The sequence below is a fragment of the Gopherus flavomarginatus genome, chromosome 17 (genome assembly GCF_025201925.1).
Source record: "Gopherus flavomarginatus isolate rGopFla2 chromosome 17, rGopFla2.mat.asm, whole genome shotgun sequence".
In the NCBI taxonomy this organism is placed as follows: Eukaryota; Metazoa; Chordata; order Testudines; family Testudinidae; genus Gopherus; species Gopherus flavomarginatus.
In genome coordinates this window covers 9,568,408-9,591,019 of record NC_066633.1, presented here as the reverse complement: position 1 = coordinate 9,591,019, position 22,612 = coordinate 9,568,408, and the positions used below count along the sequence as shown (strand labels likewise).

The 22,612-nt window shown below is 41.5% G+C and overlaps 1 protein-coding gene across 7 annotated transcripts in view; it reads right to left on the bottom strand.

Moving 5' to 3' along the window:
• The window catches only part of TSC1 (TSC complex subunit 1), a 52,605-nt gene extending 34,696 nt beyond the window's left edge, over positions 1-17,909 (bottom strand). For 4 of the 7 annotated variants that reach the window (XM_050926618.1, XM_050926623.1, XM_050926624.1 and 1 more), the window contains exons 1-2: positions 17,612-17,709; positions 9,011-9,073 (exon numbers count right to left, since the gene is read on the bottom strand). The gene's annotated coding sequence lies outside the window, so the exon portion shown is untranslated. The other 3 variants (XM_050926619.1, XM_050926620.1, XM_050926621.1) reach the window with 3 other exon arrangements.
• Positions 17,910-22,612: the final 4,703 nt, after the last annotated feature.

Sequence of the window (22,612 nt, the reverse complement as noted above, 5' to 3'; positions counted from 1 at the left end):
GTATACATGTATCATTTCTGTATCTAAAGCTAGGAATGTGGCCTATGTAACAATTACTAGGTGTGTATTTGGAAGACACCCACCAGACAACAGGCCATCAAATCTGATGGGCCACTAGAAAGAAACAACAAGACTGTGATGATACTAATCTCTTCTCCTTCCTGGGAGGCATCCTGGGACTTGGCTGTGACAGTACTAGGTCAGATGGTCTTGTCTCCTAATACTAAAGACTAAACATTATCTTGGACTTCTTGTAACTTTCCACTAAAAGGGGGTGGAGTGCGTGTGTGTGTGTTTGTTTAAGTTTGGGAAACAAAAGATTCACGCTTTATGTAAACTTTACTTAAGGGTGGGTAGGAAGGCAAACTGGACTCTCCTCCACTGCCTACCCAAGAAGAAGGACTGCTGAAAGACCCTGAAAGGACAAAGGAACTAACCTGAAAGGAAAGGTAGGAGTGAGTCCAGACTGATATAGGGATCCAGGCTATAAGAAGAAATATCTGGAACTCTGACCTACAGAAACTCTGCATCCTGCCTAATTCAACATTCAGGGCGAGAAATTACATTTTGTAACCCATTTCTTTAGTAAATCAAGCTTAGTTTGCATGTTTTGTTTTATTTGCTTAGTAATCTCCTTTGTTCTGTTTACTATCCACCTTTCATAGTTAATTTGTTTGGTTCACATGACAGGGAACAGACTGCCATAGATGGGCAGCCCACCACCCAAGCATGGCACAGACAAGGGGCAGGAAGCAGGGGCTCAGACATTTCCTATATAGGCAAGCCTCCTCCAAAACCTGGCTCATATGGGAGGGTCAAACCCCCTGTAGATGGGCTGTGGACCAGAGGACAGCGCATGCGCGTGCACACACACACACACTCTCTCTCTCTCTCTCTCCAGGATGAATTCTGCACCACTGTGCACATGCAGAATGTATGTTCCCCACAGCTTTCTTTGCTTACCCCCAGAAAAATGACTTTGATGGGGAAGCCACATGAGCAGTCATGCGACCCTCCCCAGCAATACGTTTCGGGTGCCCAGGGCAGCCGGCAGAGAGGTAAATCACTGTGGAACATGGGACAGGACTGGGAAAGACCCAGCTGGTGGCTCCTATACAGTTTCAGGCTCGGTTGCTAGTCCCAACTGGGCAGGGGAGGACAGGACTTCCTCTTTCCCAGCACAACATCCGGGGCTGTCTCAGACCCACTCCCAGCTTTCACCCCCACATGTAGGAAGCTCTGCAAACTCTACTCCCCTCCCCCTCCCAGCACCCCTCTCTCCTCAGCTGCAAGCGGAAGGATCACTGAACAAGGAGCTGCTCCCCCATCTACTCAACCCTCCTGCATTCAGACACTCACCCCCCAATGATGAGCACCACTCCCCCTGAACTACCCTGATGAGCCAACCACACCTGGATCCCCACCCTACCGACCCCCCACTGCACCTGGATCCCCACACCACTGAGTCCCACTCCCCCAGCATCTGGACCCCTTGCTGAGCCCCCTGCTGGGCTCTATCCTCCCCACACCCATGCCCCCCCACCCCACTGAGCCCCAACCACCTTCAACTGAACCCCCCTGAGTCCCATTACCACTGCACCCAGAATCCCCCCAACAAGCCCCTGTACATCTAGATCCCCCTCACACTGAACCTTCTCAACCTACACCTGGATCCCCCCACTCTAAGCTCCTCCACATTTGGATACTGCCTTGCTGAGCCTGCCTGCCTGCCCCTGGCTCGGAGAGGGGTGTTTCTGGGGCAGGCCCTGTCCTTGCACTGGGCTAGAATTGGTTGCAGCCTCGCTGTTGAGCCCAGATCGCGGGGAGGTGGGGGTGGAAGAGAAGGGCTGCACAGTGGCCTGTGCTCCCCAGTGCCATGCTGGAGCCTCCACATTTATTTGACAAATAAAAGTTGCAGAATTTTTAGGCCCAGAATGCCCTCAGGAGTAACACAGAGCAGGGGACTGTGGGGCTGATGTGCCCCTGTCACTATTCTCTTCCAGCTCTCCGGGCACTCACTCCTTGTCCCCCTTCCCACTCTCCTCTCTCCCCACTCCCACTTCACCTACTCTTCCACCCCAATCACGCTCCCCTCCCAGGAAGCATTTGCTTGCATCATTTTTTTAAATATAGTTTCAGCACTTTCTGAATATTCTGCTGTATTCAGATTACATTTCTCCAAAATAGCCTACCCCCCAAGAGAGGCAGACTGGAGCAGCATACCCACTTTTCTTACTTCAGATTTCTGCCCTTGCTTGGATTTGACCTCATAGTGCTTTGGGTGGTGCTCAGACTCAATGAACGTAAAACATCCTCAGAGCCACCCAGCCCCGGTGATATGGGTTAGTTTTCCAGATAGATTACAGTAAGCATGTACATAGAGAGACACTTGCATGCCTATTTGTGTGTCTGATAACTGGAGAAGCAAACTCTTTGAAAAAATATTTTAATTTGATGTTCCCCAAACAGCTGATGGATGCCGTTCACTCTATTGGGATAACTCTGGAGATCATGGTGCAACAAGTTGAGCCCTAGTAGGAGCTCTATCAGTGAGCAAAGAGGTTGTCAGCTTCAACCTAGGTGCTGTATTTTTGGAACATTTTGGTCAAATGCCCCCAAATTTGGATCACTAAAATAACCCAAGCCCTCAAGAGGCATTCCAACTTTCAAGTCAATCCATATAACCATGTAGATTTCAGAGCACTTAGAATTGAGCTTTAAACAGAAAAAGTTGGTCTTAATCTTAACTATAGCAGAGCTCTTACTCTGCTATAATGTTAAATGGAAGAGGCTACTAGGGATATTTTACCTATGAGGGATGCATATGCATGGGAGGAAGTTTACAGCCTTCCCTTCACACTCAATAAAACCAGTTAATTATATGCAACCTTGAACATTAGACCCTGTTTTGTTAAGAATATGTTGGCTGAGACACCTGGATTACGCCTTTTCCATCAGAGCGCTATAAATCTTCAGCGTAGATCTGGTCAGCCAGTTATGACAAGAGAAAGCAGTTGAGAACAAAGTGGCAATAGCTCCCTGAAAGCCCCAATCCTCCTTCTCCCATAGGGGCCCCTAATGCAGCTGGGCTTCAGAACAGTTCACACATACTAGGCTACACTGAGGAAGTAACCTACATGCTCAAGATTCTCTTTCCTCTTCCCATATTTTCAGGTTGTCGGCAATCCAGCCTCATTCCAGAGAGTTACTTACAGCCCTTCCTCAGTCTTCCAGCTGCTCATAGCCCTTTAGTGAATGAGAGCAACTCTGAGTGGAAAGGTTGGTGCAGGAAGGGGTAGAGAAAGGAAAAAGAGAGGGGGGAAAAAGGTAATAAAGTGTAGCTGAAGGTAACGGTGCTAGAATATGACCCAAGAAACATGGTGGTATCTGTCAATTCACTGACAGATCTTGTTCACATATAGATGTCTAAATATGGAGTGGCATATTTGTATTAATATACAGAAGGCAAAACTGAACTGCATTCAGATCAGTTTTTATGACAGTAATGTTCTACTACATTAACCTTTCAGATTCCTATTTTGAATACATGGATGCATAAGCCACTGCTGAGTTCATAACTAGTAGCCAAAATTCTACAATTTACTAATGTAGTTCTAGTCTTTATTTTACCCAAAGGAAATCTAAACCAATATCAACCTCCCCAGATAATGCCAGCAAACTGTCTTTAGACAGTTATTCTACATCCATATTAAAACATGTCAATTCTTACTCAATGGGAGAGGGTGATTTTATTTACCCAAAAGGTATACAAAATGTTAAGACTAGCAGAAAACCAGCACAGTGACGTTTCTAACTACTTGCTTGGTTTCACGAAACAAGATAAATGAATTACGGGGAGGATAATTTTATCACCTATATAGGTAAAATTCTGAAAAATATGGCAAGTCACATTCTTTTGTAGTCTACAGCCTTCCCACTTAACTTTTTAAAGAGAACAGGTACAGTAAACAGTACATCACAAACAGGAAGTAAAATGAGCAAACACAAATATGAGTGGATTAGAAATCAAAGCACAGATTTACACATACACCTGCTCCGAGTCCACAACAAATAGTGCTGGAATCCTGGTTTACTGCCCAACTATCAGAAATCACTGTCTCATAAATAAACTAAGAATGGCAGACTGTGTTAGGAGTTTCCTAAAGCAAGGGAGTCATCCTGTGTTTGGAACCCTCAAAGTCAGCGTTCATATTTAGCTGGACAATAGCAGGCTAAGCATTTAGCATAATGAAGAAGGAAAAAGTAAACGCAAGAAAACAAACCAGTCACTTGAGAACTAGTTAAATCTAAGTTCTTAAGAACATAAGCTGAAACATTTAATTCTAACGTGAGTAAAACTGAAAGTACCTTGCTCTGTTATCTTGAAGTCAAGAGCCAAACCAACAGCAAGGAGAAGACCACAGCCTATTACAGGTCAAGCAGAATGGGATGCTACAGTTTATCTGTTAGACTGTTTAGCTGTAGAATCAGTCAGTGTCAACTTTCAGGACTTCAATGCCCAGGATTAAAAAACTGGGTGGGATACAGGGTTCAGATTCACACCCCCAGTTAGCCCTTTCACATGTATTGAGATGTTTTTCTAAACAAGGACTGAAAGAGAGATGATTCAGTCAAAGCAGGAAAGAGAAACTACTTCAGTTTAATATCGAGGGCAAGCTTGTGAGTTAGAAAAATGCGGTATTACATTCTGAATCTTTCATACAGAAGCACACCATGCTAAATATACAAGACCATACTCTACATCCTACTTGCAACTGTAGTGCTTCATAACACTTGGGGGGAGGTGGGCGACAAAAATAAACAACCAACCCTCTGCCTTCTAGAGTAATGTATTCTTAAAGGAAGTCTGTAGATGGTCCCTTTAATCTCATTTGTGAATCAAGCAACATGCTAAATCATCAGCAGTATGTAAAATTTTAAAGTTACAAGTTTTCCCTCTTTTTCTACCTTGAAGGACCATACTCTGATGTTTTCATTTCAGTTATTCAAGCTTCTGGGCAACCTCCTTTCTGGTCCTTCTAGTAAATGTTTTAAATGGCTTTATACCATATTTTTCCTTGATCACTAAATCTCAGATCAGTTAGTTCTTGCTGAATAAGCAACTACTACCAACTAAAATCTCTCTCTGTGATAGAAAGACAAGCCTTCATCAAAGTAACCACAGACAGCCTGGTTTTATGCTTACCACAATAATCTCTATTCTGCAAATACTGAAATCTAGGCTGAATAGTTGAAACCAGTTATCTTGGCTGTAGCCAAGTAAACTGGACACTTGCCATCATTGTCTGGTTTTGATGTCAGCTTTACACTGCAGTGCTGATTGCATTCAAAATGTCAAGCTAACATCACAACTCTCTAATTCCAAGTGAGAACCAGTGTTAACAAATCTCACTTTAGAAGTTATTCTATAATCGACCTTTACACTCAGATTAGAAAGGTAACTACTGTACTGATTTTACAATATGAACGATCTAGAAAATAAATCCCAGTAGGTAAGAGTTAGAACTGTGCTATACAAGGAATATAACACATACCATCTCATTAATATAAAATAAAGCAAACATGGAAATCACCTGGTTAATCTGGAGCAGAGAAATAAGACTGTTTAAATTGTACTTTTTCCCAAGAGTTGCTATTAAATTGTTAAAATGGATTAGCTTTATTATTTTAGAACAAGGGCTAGTTGCCCAATAAAGACAAGGTTAACTCAGAAATCAGAAAGGGTCAGCCTTTGCAGATGCAAAGATAATTTGCTGAAACACTCCATGAGCTTTAGCTAGTGTAGATAAGAGGGGCAGCTCTAAATAAATGATGGTTAATCCCCTCCCCCTATAGCGCATTAAGGACGACAATATCAGAGGAGGCAAAGCGTCTGCTCATTTAAAAAAACAAAAACAAAACATAAAACAGGATGAGGCTTAATTTGACTCTAGAGCAGTGGTTCCCAAACTTTAACAACCTGTGAACCCGTCACTAAAATGTCAGGTCTCATGAATCCCCTCCTAAAAATGAACATTTCCAGGGATTTTCTCCTTTATCTGAGTATAAATTATAAAAGCAGTGATCTGGGAAATATAAATTTGTTTTTATGACATGCATATTACACACTATTATTACAGTATTTTTATTACATTATGAAAATGGCAACACTCTTCCAAGATCTCACTTTCGTAGCTTGTATCACTTTGAATAAGCCTGTTATAAGACAAGGCTCCTATGTTTCATCCAGGAGTATCAGATGTGAAACATCATGAAGGTATTTAAGAAGCCAACTCAAAGAGTTCCTCCTACACAAGCATTCAGGTCTTGAGCAGTCCAGGCAAACAACGCACATTACAACAAAGCTTAAACTTGTTGTTCATAATTTTAAAACACAATATTAGCTGCCTATTTAATTTTAAAAGCAGCATAAAATATCCACCTCTCTTTCCATTTCTTATAAGGAGTCTTGAAGTTTACATCTCAGTGTGATAGATATGCTTGCTTTGATGCGCTAGCTCTTGGAAGTCCAGAGGCTCCGTGCTGCTGGCCTTGTGCTGCCCAGGGTCCCTAGTTCTGTCTGCCATTAGGGATTTTTTTTCCCCAGAACCCCCCCGTAACCTTTTGCAAACCCCCAGGGGTCACAAACCACAGTTGGGGAACCACTGTTCTAGAGTCTACCTGCAGCGTGTATCTGTTATAACAGGTGTCAACTATTTAAATCTTCTGCACATAGATGGAATAGCAAAGGTCTCAAATTGTAAAGAATCCCTTTTCAACAGGGTAGCATCCAGAGTTATCAACTATGACAAATACAATCTGAAAAAGTTTGGTAAACAGCTCCCAATAAAAGCCTTCTATGTGCATTTTTTATTAGTCTAACATTTTATAAAGAAAACTCACTTTCAAGTAAATAACTTGACTGACAGTGAGATCCTCTAATCACCTTTTATTCTGATATTCTTAACTCAAGTATGTTCAATGAAAAACAAAAAGATACCATTACCTTGCAGCAAGGGTAGGCAAACTTAATTTTAAAAAACTGCTTTAATGAAATACTGAGAGTGAAACTCAATGCACAAATCAGAAAATCCTAAATTATGGTTCACACAGTAACCAGAACCTCCCTGGCCTGCCTGTATTAAGTTGCACTGCTCAGTATGTGTCATACTACGTGCAGTGAAGCCAAATAACAGCAGATGTAGTAACCACAACTGAATTTCCTGACAACAGCTGCTATGTGACCATGCTGCATGTATTAAAACACAAAATTTAACAGCATACAGTAATATTAAGTACAGGATAGCAGAATTGTGGTCACTGTGGGAACCATAGCCTTGAATTTCCTGATTTGTGCATTTAAAGTTTCACTCATCATATTGCATTAAAACAGATTCTGAAAATTAAGTGAATTTGCTTTTGTAAAAAAGAAAGCGTCTGAAAACTGAGGCTTACACTGCAAGTATCACAAGCGTATACGTACTGGAACAAGGAGACTAAAGTCATCTTCATTTTGATCCAAATCCTCCAACATTCATCAGGAAAATGACTGTATCTTAAACATTTAATCCTCTCTCATTCTCAAATACAAAGGTAATGAGAGAGTGCATGGGTCTACAGCAACAGGATGAAGTCCGAACTGCTGCTGTTGCATCTTTCTTTACTCTTTGCTCCCAGCATTGGGAACAGCAATACAGTGTTATGCCTGCTCTTCTGAAAAGAAAAATATTAACGCCAATTTCAAGACATGAACACAGTCCATCATATGGTATAGTAATACAGTAAAGCCTACAACCCCCATTATGGTAGCTGCTGCTATACAGACATTGTAAAAATTGGTCAGGAACCAGCAAAACCAAACTCTCCAAGCTCCAGAAAGAGTCACACAGGCTTAAACTTCTATATTTGAAAAGTCCTAGATTCATGGAAACTGAATGATTCCAATACATTACTTCACCACCACACAAACTTTTTAAAGTTTAAAAAAAGAAGATTTTCCTGGCCTAAAGGCATGTTATTTAACAAGTCGTGTTCTGTTCTGCAGTATGGAATTCAGTTTCTGATCCAGTCTCCCTCTTTCTAGTTTGGCATCACTTAACAGCAACCCCTCTGACTCCATAAGGAAAAGCTAACAGGCTCTCTACATCCTTTGCCAGAAGTAAGGCAAAAAACAGCAGACTGTGAAAGGTGTTTGGAAAGGGCGGGGGGGAGGGGGGGGAATGGATTGACACTTGGAGCTTCAACAGGAATTCCGAGAACCTCTCTGGGTGGAAAGAGAAGGACTTAGCACAACAATTTCTGCAGATTTCAGGCTTTCATTTTTAAAAAGTTAAATTCCTACGTTTGCAAATAAAACCAGCTGCAGTGCCGTTTTCCCAAACCTGCTGGGATGGCTTCGGTGTCTACTGCTGTTCATAGCTTTACCAAGAAACAGTATGAAGATAACAAAACTCTGGACTGTTTCAGTGCCAATATTCAGAATGCTGTGAGCAGCAATCAAGAATTAAATCAGTTTCACACTCCTAATGCTACTTGGGAAAGCTATGAACAGAGACAGGCACTGGCGTTATTCAAGAAGGAATGAAAAAACAAAGGTTGAGAAATAGTGGTGACACCCCTGCTTTCACAGCAGCCAGGAACTCAGCAGTAGGAAGACAAGACAGAAAACTCCTCCTTTCTAGCAGCTAGGGAAGGGCTTCAGGTAAGATGCTTATTAGCCACAACCTGATGCAAATAATGGAGTTTCCCTCCTTCCAGCAGAGTCCAGGGACAGCACACTTACCAGCAGCTGATGCGGTAGAAGGGCCTCAGCTTCTCACTAGGCTCTTCCCCACCCCAATAATCTCACTGGTGAACACCTTACCCTTTGTATTTACCTCTGGCTAGTAGGTTCTGGATAAATTTTACAAGTCCTGAACTATTCTCCCCCTCAGAAGTCATCCCTCAAAAATCAGGATTGAAATACAGAGTGTGCAGGGGAAGCTTTTAACTGCTGTTGGGTATGCTGTACCTGTTCTGTGGACAAGCAGGACTTCAGTTTCCAGTGCTGTCAATCTGGCACCTTTCATGACCACTGAATTGAAAAAAAGAACAGAGAGGTTAGCATATGCTACCATTAACACTGTTATAAAGCAGTGGAAAAAGCCTGTTATGTTTCTCTGCAGTTTTGTCGTTCCTGCATTACAACATCAGCCCCTAGTTTGAGTAACAACCAAAAAAGTTGCATGGTTACTTCTGGTTCTTGATAGGTTAAAGGCACAAGAGAATCAACAAAACGTTGGCCTCCACATTCATATTTTTGCTTAATTATATGAATTTACAAAACTTGCTATGAAGAGAATGTTTTTAGTTTATAAATTTTAATAAACACAGATTTTTGGATTTAAACATTCCCCTAGAGAATCATGAACCCAAATAATTGGACAGCGAAGAGGACTGTAGACAGAAGTGAAGATGACCATTCCATTTTGCAGGCCAAATTGAGCAAGACTAAACTAAAATTAAAACTGTAGAAGATAAAAGATTAAAATTCAGTTTTGTCTATAGTGTTAGTAACAGAATCAAGGACTTGATTTAAATATACGTTTCATGTTGACAGGACTGCTTTAAAAAAGGAAGATGAATTTATTTATTTTTAATAAACACACTTGTGCCTCTCAAGATGATTCATTACAGAAAATAATTCCATTCGCACACCTAAACTTTCGGGCCATTTCTATTACTTGGACACATTGCTATGAGTTAGCTGAGGGCTCTAGAGCAGTCTCAGATGTTTATAAGATCACATAATTATTAAGCCTGACACTTTAATGATTCTCATGCTCAGTACCTTTACTGGTAAATTGTGTTTTAAAATGTGAGCTGGGTTTATCCAGTTCCCGGGTGAAGCCATGGACACAACAGATACCCTACTGAGGGTCTGTCACAGTACAGCTGCCTGGCCTTGCATAGAATCGCAAATGTTAGAAATGTAGAAAGATTTAGATCACTGAGTCAATCCCTATACAAGCAATAAGCATAGACTCCTCGAAGGAGGGGAAAGGGGGTAGAGGGATATCACTTGATCCGCCTGAAGAAAAAGGTTTTTGGTTTAACTGGGTAGAGTGGCAGCCGAGAAGTTATACTTAAACACCTTCCAAAGAGGTGCTTTTGAAAAGTTATTATGCACATGGGCTTGATTTTGTATGGGGAGGTGAGAGGTTATTTCTTAGCACTTATAGAGCAATTTATACAGTAGAAATGATGTAGGTTAACTTATGTTATATTTCAGTTTTCCAATTAATTGACTTAGAAATAGCATTTCTTTTTCCAGTGAGTCTCATTACTCCTTTAGTTTACTTAAGTTTCTGCCTGTCATTCTCAGGATGGTCAGTGAGGAAAAACACACATGAATGTGTAGGAACAAAGACAGGATTACACAAAGTGATAGCTGCCTAGTAATCCCAACAGAAGCAAAATCAGAACTGTGGCGAGTGAGAGGAAAATAGTTGCAAGTTCAAAGTTGGCAACTTAGTTGTATTTACAAGAGGTATATCTTTCGCAACAAACTATCCAACAATGTTCCAATAACCTATGTTACTAGGATGGCTAGAGCATAGACATTTTGTACTTCCCCTTAGCAATGCGACTTTAATTCAGTTTTCAGCAGTCATGGCTGGACAGTCAAAAGTGAAATTTCACAGTCCATTTACAAACAAGCAGTGTTATCATCAGATTCCTTCAATAGTCAACTGTTTCAAATGTAAAGGCTATTCCTTCACCTAGTCTGATTGTTAGGCTCTGACTGACAATTCTAACTGGGATCAATAGCAAGACTTCCTATGGAAGATACTTAACGGGAGACTATTAACACTCGTTTCAAATTCTCATCAGCAGTTTGTTTTCAAGTGTTTTCCAAAGGACATGGGAGTTCATTATTTTTATATGGATTGGACCACACAAGCATCCAGAGCGTGCCAGACACTTTCCAAAGTTAAAATGTGAGCCCTTTGGGAAAGGGACTTCATTTTATGAAGGCAACTGAGATATGAAGGAGAGAAAGGAATAACACACACAATCCTTTATAAAAAGTGAAACAAAGGAACAGCTAGCCCTTTCTCTAGCCTACGTTCAGAGAGTTAATGCACTGGCCTTTCATTCTAGCAACCGCATTCAAACCCTGAGTAGATCACAAGTTGACTAGTGGGTTGGTCTCAAACTCCCCCCTGAATACGTCTACACCTCTAAGTTTGACTGTTAAAACCTTCACCTAAGACATCCACATTTTTAATAGGCATACTACACATCAGGATTGAGGTACATTGGCAGAACGGTATGGGGAAAAATTGCTTGCCTGCAAGCAACACTGTCTACAAGCAAGCAGTCTGTTCCTTGATTTCCCTGGACATTATCTGCAAGATTATATAATGGAGTTAGAGAGCTAGATGCCTCAATTGTTTTTTGGGATATGGAGTCTGCCAAACATAGGATGCTGGTGAATCCATTCCAGAACAATAGTGAAGTAAAGTTATTATCATTTCACAACTGTTTAGTTGCCTAAATGAACAGAATTGGTGATCTAAGTCTAGTTACTAGGACACATATCCACATCAAACCAGTGACAAGCGAAACCTATTTTAAGACCAAGGACAAAAAGAAAAGAGGCGTAAGTTCTAGCCTACTCTTTTACTCTCCTATGGACTTGTCTACATTCTCCTTTTTCTTCAGATCTCCCTCCGTCATACCACTAAGGCAGATGCACCTACAGTAGTGGAAACACTACTGTACACAGAGTACAGGCTCTCTTTTTTTTTTAAAAGTGTCCTCTATAAATGCTTAGAATAGGTCCAGACGACAGTGGTAAAAACACCAACAGCAGCTCTTCACAAGAGCTTGCTATCGTTAGAGCACATGAAGCTATACTGCTATTAGTGCAGCAGTGGGAAATTAAGAAAAATGCCCATGGAGAAAAAGCAAATAAGTCACAAGCACAAGGTTCCACAACACTGTGACATGAGTGTGGGGAAGCATTGCTGGTGATCTACCTGTTCTGTAGATGAGTGAATGTCAAACTTTATGCTGACAAAGATGAGGATGATACTAAAGAACATGGCTGTTCTATCAGAGATGTAGTTATCTAAAAAATTTACTCAGCTTCCCTAACTAATTAAAACCTGGAGTGACCTTGTGCCAATAAATGCAGAATATTCCTGAAGGGCAGGTCAGTCAGTGGCCAGTGAATTGTACACTATTACTGCTCTATTTTTATAGAAGTACTAACAATCTTCACTCCAATAAGTTGTTTTTTGAAACATTTGGAAAAACATTCTATACAAGTTTCAAATTTATACTGTACAGCATCTTGCAACCCCATTTGATATATTGCTGAAGTTAAATGAAAAGAGCAAGTAACACAATGGCATGAACTAAAAACCGTTAAGACAAATTAAATACTTTTGCCGACATAGGGTTTAAATTGAATTATTTGTCGATATTAGTCTTAAGCTGTCAATTGTGGCTCTTTGATCAACCTGGTCTATGATGCTCACTGTAAGATGAAGGAACTCATATTACATCACCACTCTTGAAGACTAAGCTACAAGTTGTCCTCTAATAACTAAATCCATTTTAAAGAGAGTTTTGGAAAAGTATTTAATTTGTATGAGGCGGCAATGTGTTCCAATGGAACAAGCACAGGTCTGGAAGATGTATACCCATTCCTGCCAAAGACTTGCTGTATAATCTTCTGCAAAAAAACACAGACATCACTTGAGTTTCTCTTCTGTAAGGTGGGAAATACTGACACTTACCCTACTGTGTAAAACACAGAAATCTTCAGATAAAGACTATCATAGCTGTTTGATATTATATCCACCTAAGATTTGCAATATTGTCAGTAGTAAACCATCTGACCCTTGCCTAACGTGAAGAACAGTCACTTCTTTCATCCCTATTTACATTGTGCACAAGACAGACTTTAAACAAAATTCCTTATTTCCCAATTTGCATGCTCTCAGTCCCGTTAGAGACAATAAATTCAGCAAGATACTGTCAATGCTTCGAGTTGGGAGGATGAAAAACGTGAATCAATAACTTTTCCTCCAGTTTATCACTAGGTATTTTAGCTTCTAATGATTTATATTTTTTTTCTGCTAATTTTAATATCTTCTACAACAAAAGTCAAGATCCCTTGGTTGGGTATTTATAAAAAGAAAAGAAAAAGTGAGCTTGTTTAAGTGTTTATACACACACAAGTTTATCCCCTCCCACTGAAAAATTAGAAATAGCTATAGGCAATTAGCCTAATCTTACATTCAGGAGCATTCACAAAAGAGAATCTTATTAAATGAGTGAAAGCAGTAGGACTAAAGACTTGGCCCACAGAGAAGGAGGGAGAAGCCAGGAAACCTCAATTATGGAACCTATAAAAGATGTGTTCGTTTCAAAGTGCAGTTTGCCCACAAGGCATTGTAACCAGTCAAGGAACAATAGACTGAGGCCAGAAGGGAAAGGGTAAATAAAGCATCTGCACAGTGAAAGAGATAATGGGATCTCTCTACAGGGTACAGGACTTCTACACATTTTTGTCAAGAGAAAATTTTCTTCTGTTGTGAGCTTTTATCCCAAGCAGAAGAAAAGAACACATTCCTTCCATAAAGGTATTACCACTTGCTATAGTAATACAGATTTAGACAAGTGAGGCACTTTTTCCATTGCTGACATCAGTATTTCACTCCACTTGCAATAATTTTAAGTTTGGCGAGCGAGGGAGGGAGAAAAGGCCAACAAATTGTTTCAAGATGCACCTCATAAGTGAGAGGAAATGTTTTAAGTTACCAAACAGACACACTTCAACAGCACATGACCTCCGCTAACATTCTGGACTCTTCACAATCAGAAAATAGACTTGGCTATTGTAATACAAATCTTAAGGCTCATACTACTCTACCTAACTAGTGTTTTAAGCAGATACCACAAGGTGCTGCTTAACCAGCATTACTGGACATAATGGGAGTGAATGGTGGTATAAACATTCCTTTCAATGAGAACTCAGAAATTGATAAGCAGTTGCTCCTTGTCCTCAGGAGCCCTCACATACAGTCCTGAAAGGATCAATCATGTCTCCTCTCACTTGAGATACAAAAGACTTCTGAGACAGCCTATGTGTCGCCAGGGCTCTCCTGCCATCAATATGCCAACAGTGCCCAGTTGTACACTTCCTTCTCATGTAAGACCATCATCATCATCACAAAGGCAATGGATGAAATAAGTGACAATGAAAAACAGTTACTCTCAACTCAGAAGAGAGTAATGCTTGTATGGAGAGGAAAACACTGAACAGCTAACCAAAGAACTGACCTCACTCTCAACAAAATACATCTGCTCTCCAATTGTCAAAACAGTAATTACCCTAAGGCTATGCAAAGTTAATCTTTTCTCTCTGGCTGCAGAAAGTAGCAAGAAATGTCATTCTACTGCCAGACCTACAAAGCTGTTCTGTTTCCTCTCAGACCTAGCAACTATGATGTACACATTTGTCTAGCCTTAACCAACACCACTATGTAGCTGGGATTACAACAGTCCAAACAATAACTCCAGCATGTTATAATATGTGGCAGCCTGTATTTCAATAGAATTAGCCACTAGTAACACATCACACATCTCCTCTGCCCTGTTCACTTCCAAGTCCAATGTAAGCTGCCAATTCTAAACCTATTTACTAACTACTAAGTTAAAAATCATAGTTGCCTAGCCTGTCCATTTTCCATCTTCCTTTTTGCAGAAGGTTACCCTCAACAGAAAGGAAGGGGAAAAAAAAACCCAAGGTTAAACAGACAAATCATTGGATGGTAAGAGCAGAGTCCAACTCAGTGGCTTTTATGCTTCTCTTGAAATTGTGTTTTGTGCCAAGATACTATGCTAATTGCTTCCCTACAAATACCAGACAGAGGAAAAAAAGTTAAAAAAGCATGTCAGGAAAGGGGGAAAAAAATGAAGCTTGGCAGGGCTGATATTCTTTGGTCCTTTGATAGAAGCCATGGACATATTGCTAATAAGCCATTACTAACCTAAAAGAGAATTTTTTATTTTAGTTTTGCTTACAAGACTCAAAACAGATTAGTAATAAAAAGGAACAGAGTGATCCATTTTACTATACTATTTTTATTAAACAATAAATACCTTGTCAGATCCCTTCGGTAAACTAACAGGCAATGAAGGGCTCTACACTCCACAGTGATATATGAGCATCAAGCCTCTCCTAAATCTTGAGAACAAATTTCAATCAGCAACAGTACTCTTGGCAAATGTTCACTGAACTGGACTGCAATTATGCTGCTCTTGAATATAGCGCAAGACAGATAAGGTAACTGGTCTGGTTAGACTAAGCATTTTAACTCCCATAGAAATTAAGGAAAATACTTGACACCTTAACATGCAACCCTGAGAGTAAGAAAGAAAACAGTGCAGATGCACAAGGCATACTGAGGGCAAACATATGCCTTTCTAAATGCAGCTGTTCTGGTTCCAGTAATCCCACTGACTATATTAAACTAAATGACCTAGTTTGTGGCTACTACGTTGTGAATTCTATCTTAAGCCATTATAATACCCCTTTAAAAAAACCATACCCCTGGCTGCTACATACCACACAAATCCCACACTCCCCTAAGGACACCATTACGGGATGTTTTGTTTACTCATTTGACTTGCTGACTTGTCATTGTTGAAGGCATATTTTCATATTGTTTTGTATGGTACAACAATCGGTTCCTGTAAAAACCAGTGTCAGTGATCAGATACTCCACTTGCAACATGAGGTAAACAAAATCTTTGATAGCGTAAGACTGCTGGGGTTAGATAAAAAAATCAGCATCCTACTAATCAGCATCAGTTTTAGATCACGTATGTATGTTTTAATCCGGAAGTCACTAAAGAAACCAAAAGATTGTTCATCAAACCCCAAAATATCTGTAGCTGGACAAAAACACCCCAGATTAAAGCCCTTTAACAAAGAACAAAATAGTTTTAGTCAATATAACCCTGAGTTTTTATACTCAAGTATAAGACACTTTGTCAAAAAAAGACAATTAAGATTTAAGTGATTTTACCTTATCTAAATCAGATGGTGTAACCATCATATTTTAGTTTGAATAACCAAGGAGATCCACACGACTTCATTGGGAACGCAGGTTTTGTTTAAAAAGTTAAAAAACTAGATCTCTCTCTTTTATAAAGATTTTTTAATTAATGATTTTAGTGTGCATTTAAACATTACCCTGCAGCGTTTACAGTGCAATACCAGAGCCTTATACTAGTGTACAACAGGAAATGAAACCAAGAACAAACAAAGAAAAAAGTGTGTATTCTTACTTATCACAAAAAAAGTAAAATGAACTGCATACACTGTAGAAGATCTAATTTTTAGTTCTTTGTTTTCAAACGTCTAAAATATTGTTAGTAACAAACTAACTGAAAAGAGTATTTGATCTAACAGTGTCACTATAATACCACTTCCATTTTCACAAGCTTACTTGTACAGAAGATAAGTTATAACAATTGTCAGTCTGATCCTATAGAATCCTGAAAACCTTCAATTCTAGCATCTACTAGGAGGCACTCAGCATCCAATTTCAAGAGTGAGAAGTAGTTTTGGATGCTACAATTGCTCCCAAGTCTCCCTGCCAATTTGTGTGGTTTCAGATCCATATGCTCCTTACAGGCCTTTGTTTCTCTCCCTTGTTGACTTGTATGAGACTCTCACAACCAATAAGACAAAGAGACTGACTGTATTACTCTGCTTCCCCAATACAAATTACATACAAAGTAAACAAGACAGAAAGAAAAAAACAATTTGTCTCTCTACCCTCTTATATACAGTCCTTTCAGGGGTTACTTGTAATACTAACATAATATTTTCAAGCAAAAGTGTGATTTAAAAAAAAAAAGTTAATAGTATCCAAGCAATTTTTCCATTGACTTGACACAACTGCCATTCCAAAAGAGAAGAAGAAAATCCTTTATCACCAGAGGGAGAGACTAAAACTGCTTTAAAATTAATCTCAAATGAATGAGTCCTCCTTGCAAATGAGTGAGAGACCTTGGGGTCAGGTCTGGAAATTGCCACTCAGCATTTGAAAGGAAGGTGCAGAGTCTGCTTCCACAGTCAATGCACCGGATGATTAAAATAAAATAGAGAGAAATAATCTTAAAGGAGATGCCCAGAGGAGCTGTGTCTGGGCAGTCACATGGGGGAGCTGCTGACAAAGACCAGGTTTAACTGGGGGACACAAACAACCAGGGAGCAGGAGGATTACACATTATTCATCCTCTCTCTTTCCCCTCTCACAGCTTCTTCCCTCCCTCTCCTCCATCTATCCCTCCTCTTCTCCTCACTCCCCCTCCTCACTCCTAGCTTCTCCTATCCCTTCTTCCCCCTCATCTTCTCTCCCCATCTGTTCCCTTTCTTCTCCTCGCTGCTGACATCTCCCACCCCTTTCTTCCCCCTCCTCATCTCCTCTCCCCCTCCCCACTCCCAGCTTCTCCAACGCCCTTTGCTTTCTATCCCCTCCCCCTCCTTTCTCTCTCTCACTCTTCCTCATCTCCCTCGTACGTGGGGGTCCGGGATACTCACTCCTCCTTCTCTCCAACTCAGCTGTTTACCACTCGGGGCTCCTCTAGCCCACAGGGCGCCGCCATCTTGGCCCTGCCTCCCTCCCCCCTCCCCTTGCAATCGCCACCTAACCTGTGACTCCTCGGATCCCTCCGCTGCAGAAAGTAGTGCGCGGGACCAGCCCCGTCTGCGCAATACGCCACCACCTGCCCAAGCCTCGCCTTAACTGTTTCCTCTGCGCGGCCTCTGTCTCTCGGCGGTTCGCGTTCCAGGCTTGGGATGCCCCGCGCCGGAGTGGCGCGGAGCTATCTCAAAAGGGAGCGATGCGGCTTCAGAGCAGTCTCGTGACTCTCGAGAGGGCCGCAAGAAGCGCCGGCTGAGGATCACGTGACTTGGAGTCTCCGGGAGGGAGTGGGCGGGGCGAGGCAGGCTGGGAGGTAAACAAGGCCTGCTGGCTCTGGGAGCAAGGCAGGCTGGCTCTTGTCGTGGGCCTGGACGGCTGCTGCAGCCTGAGTGCCTAGCACCCCAAGGGCGTCTGAGTGCTGAGCTCAGGCAGCTTCCCAGGCAGGGTGTCTGGCTGTCATGTTGCAATGCCAAGGATGCAGCATGCTGACACATGCAGCCGCAAACAGGAGGTGCCACAGAGAGTGGCACTTGGTGGCTGGTTGTGGCACCACCATGGTGACATGCAATGTGATGCCATGGTGGACACACAGTTACAGCAAGCAACACGCCATGAGGCCACCTTTGCGTTGACATCTGCAATGACAAGCCCCGGCGGCACCACGGCAATATTGCAGCACCTCAATGCAATGCTCTGACACCATGTTGCCAGGGTTACATAGGATGGTGATGCCACTAAAATCAGTGGAGTTACACTAGATATAAATGTGACCCATGTGGACCTCCCCCTGACCCTCTCAACCTGGATGTGCTCCTATGCAGTGTTTCCAACTCTTAAGATTTTATCACAAGTCTCGCAATATATGTGCTTTTTTGAAAAGCACCAGCTCCTGGAATCAATTGGCTCTCAGCTTTCATTTTAAAAGAGGGAAGTTTCTAGTCCTCATGGTTGGAGAGGAAAGCTTGAAAACATGAAGCAAGGCTCAGAAACTGAAAAGTAAATGAAAAGAACCTCAGCACTATTATTTAAAAAAAAATCTGAAGATTTTTGCCACTTGTGGTTTTAGGGGGCCCTGACTCATGATTTTTGAATGCTTGAGGTTGGCAGTACTGTTTTGGTGAAGTAATGATCGAACAAGCAGCACATCTGTGAGTTTTCTTGTGTAATGCACCTGGACAATTTCCATTTATCTACAAATCATATGGTTACCAGTTTAAAACAGGGATCTAATGCAGCCCCACTTTTGTGCTCCTTTTGTCTTATCTAAGCCATGGAGAACTTCATTTCTGGAAACTTCTGAAATTTTTTTAGCCATATAATTCCTACGGAGCTCTGTAATTTTTAATCTTGCCATTGCAAATGTACAAAATGGGCTGTCCTAGAATATCAATCAGAGTGCCATTTTTCAAATTTACATTATAATGAACAAGCCCCTTAACAGCCCACAAAGAACAAAATTACCTTACTCATAAAAGTAAGTGGAAGGTGTAAGAAAGCATACGGCAGTGCATCAGAGGGCACTATTGAAAACTGACATACAGCTATCAAAATATTCAGTTCTTTTAGGCTATCAATTGCTGTGGTTCTCAGTGTACTTTTAACCTGGAACCAAAAATGTGTTGCAGCACCACCATGTGTAAAAATAATAGTACTGCATATCTGAAAAATAAACATCCTCACAAAGTTGGCCAAGTTCCACACTGATGTAATGCCACAGCCTTCACCAGAGTTCTACAGGGTCAGGATTTGAATTGTAGGAGGTGGGAGCAGTGGTGGTCCCATCAAGTTCTGCCACACCAAGCTCTGTCCACTCAAGATACCAAAATGAGATTAGACTCACAGCCGATTATGCAGCTGTTCAAAATGTGATCACATGGGTTCAGCTGGACTCCTCAAGCTCGACTCCCCACCAGCAGTGATACATCCTTGCACAGGCCAGATTAAGCCAAAGATACAATAGACACATGATTAGTGCCACGGTAGCCAGCGTCATGGGATGCTATGAGAATCTAAGCTTTTATTTTTAAAAAGTTTCTAGGCTCAGGGTTGTGCAAAAAAAGCATGAAAACATGATCTGAGGATAACTGATTTACTTTTATGTGAAATAATATTTACAAGACAGTATGGAGGCATGCACCATTGTTGCAGAAAATTTACAGGAAAACCTCTGATGTCTGGTACACTCAAAATGTGATCTACTTTTTACTTTGAAGTAGCAAAATGAACCCACACACCTCCTGGGGGTAGTGTTCTGTCCTGTCTAGTGGCACTGAGACCACTTAGAGAGAGATAAAATGTCAGCTCTGCAGCCTTAGCTAACAGCCAGGTGGTTTTTCACTAACGTGGTAAAGGATCATACCTTAAGCTCCAGAGGCCCCAAGTTTGATCCTGCCTGCTGAGGACCAGGCTCTGTGGGTGTTGCAAAAACTCATGCCATTCTTTATATTTTTAATGATCTATTTATATAAATTGCAAAATGCTTCCTTAACTGATGTACCAACCTTGCACAGGGATCACTTCACCCCTTGCCGAAATGCAGCAACTGTGGGAAGATGCATAACATTTCACCCCTTTAAATTTGGAGATTAAGTATATCTTATCCAGTTAAAAGTGCAAGAATTTAAGGAGGAAGAATGAAAGTATATAAGATGGGGTTCTCCTGACTTTCAATTTTGTAGACCATTCATGGACCTCACCAACCATCTCTTGTTCCTATACCCCACTCTCTATGCAGGCTGGTTCTCAAATTTTTTTCATTCTGTGGGCTAGCAGGAAGAGTTCTGTGGCTCTCTGGTGATACACAGGCTACAGACTGTGAACCTCTTACCAGATTCTGCAACTCATATTAGTAGGCCCTTTGAAGCTAATGAGAATTTTCTCATAAGGATGGCAAGATAGAGCCTAGGTTCAAAGAAAATAAAAGCAGGATTAAAATGCTACCAGTGAGGTATCAGTGGCTTTTTAGCTACTTCAGCACTAGCTGGCATATGTCACAGCTCTGATTGCTCTCTCTCTGGAACTGAGATCCCTCTGAGCTTGTTTCCCTTGATGTTGCACCTGTAACAGGTCATCCTATTGTAAGGTGAGAAAGAGTTTCTTGATGTGAACACATCTCTAGTCCTGCTTTGTGCATTACAATTAACTTTTATTTCAGTCTGGGCTGAGAGGGCTTTTATTTTCTCCCTGCTGTGCTGGAGACATGTTTATTTAATCTTCCTTGAAAAAAGATCTAAAATTAGACTGAGTTTCAGAAAAGAAATGGAAGCAATTAGTGGTGTTATTCCACATTGACACTGGCATTACCATAGTATTACAAGCACAAAAGGAAACCCAGACAAGCTGGGAGGGGTTTGCACATGCTTCTTATTGCTGGATAGACACAAAAAGGAAAGAGTCTCTTTTGTGTGATATAATTAACCTTGTTTATTCTTATTTACCTACATACGTCAATGATTTATTTAATGTGCCCATCATGAGCCATCTGAGATGTATTAAGAGCAGGTAGCAATACATGGAATTAAATTGTCCACAGTGGACAGCACAAATAGCCCTGCCTCCAGTATGCTCCCTATGCACCATGGGTGAAATTCATTCTTGTGCAAGGAGCCAGCACACGCCTAAGCATTCCCACTTAAGCCCTCCATGGCAGTGTTTCTTCATTCCCCCTAGGTCCTGCAGAGGGTGGTCTACTGGTCCTGGAAATTTCAAGGGGGAACAGATGAGATGGGGAGTGAATCAGCTGGAGGCAGGGCCAGGCAGATAAGTATTGTGCCCACATAAGCCCAGTGGAGATCAGGGCAGAAAGAAAATACAGCCCCAACTTGATCCACAGTGGAGATCCCCCTCAAAGGGTGTGTCTCTGGGGCAGCTGCTGCTGTGGGAGCTCTCTCAATGGGCTTCTCTTCACTGCAAAGTTAACTGGAGTTATGACATGAGAGTTGCCCTGTCCACACACAAAAGCCTTTAACACAAGTTGTGCAGCCCATCAGGGCATATAGTAGGGTGACCAGACAGCAAATGTAAAAAACTGGGATGGGGGTGGGAGTAAAAGGAGCCTATATAAGAAAAAGACCCAAAAATTGGGACTGTCTCTATAAAATCAGGACATCTGGTCACCCCAGTGCATAGGGTAAAACCCAAGTGATCACAACTCGTCAGCTACTGTCATGACCACTTTGTAGGATGGACTCAGGCTAGTGCCCCTTGAGTGCTTCTAATCTTCCAATGTCTTGCCACAATTCCATGTGTGCCCAGAAATGACAGACAACTCTCATACTTCACAAGGAAAGAATTCATAGTGTGGCTCAGCTTAATGCGGCACTAAAAACCATGGGATGTGCCCCCTAGACTCCTCCTGCCACACACAATTGAATTCAGCTCCAGTGTGGACACAGCAGCTCAAGTGTTATTTCAGCGTGGCTGCTCTCACTCAAGGTTGGCTAACTCAGGGGGACTAACTCAAGTGTACATATACTTGAGTTACTATGCAGTAAGGACAGCTGTGGGTCCATCGAAGGAAAGGTGGTAATAGTCACTCTCTGATCCTTAACTTCCCATGGGGTGTAATAGGGATAATAATAATCTTGCCTTCCTCCGGCCCTTTGTCTGTGTTGTCTATTTAGATTGGGGCATGGACTGTCCCTTATGTACGGAGCCTAGAACAATGAGGCCCTGATCTTGATTGGGGTCTCTAGGCTGTATTGGGCTACAAATAATAAATAAAACAACTGTATCTATTATGTTAATGATCCCATTGTGTGCAAAGGACATCTCTGCTTTGGGAGATTATGGCAAACTGGGACAGTGGATTGGCTGGTATACATGCCGTATTTCCAGCTGTGCTCCTCCCCATTGGTCACTGAGGCCCAGAAATCTAGCTGTCCTCCTTCTAGTGAGCC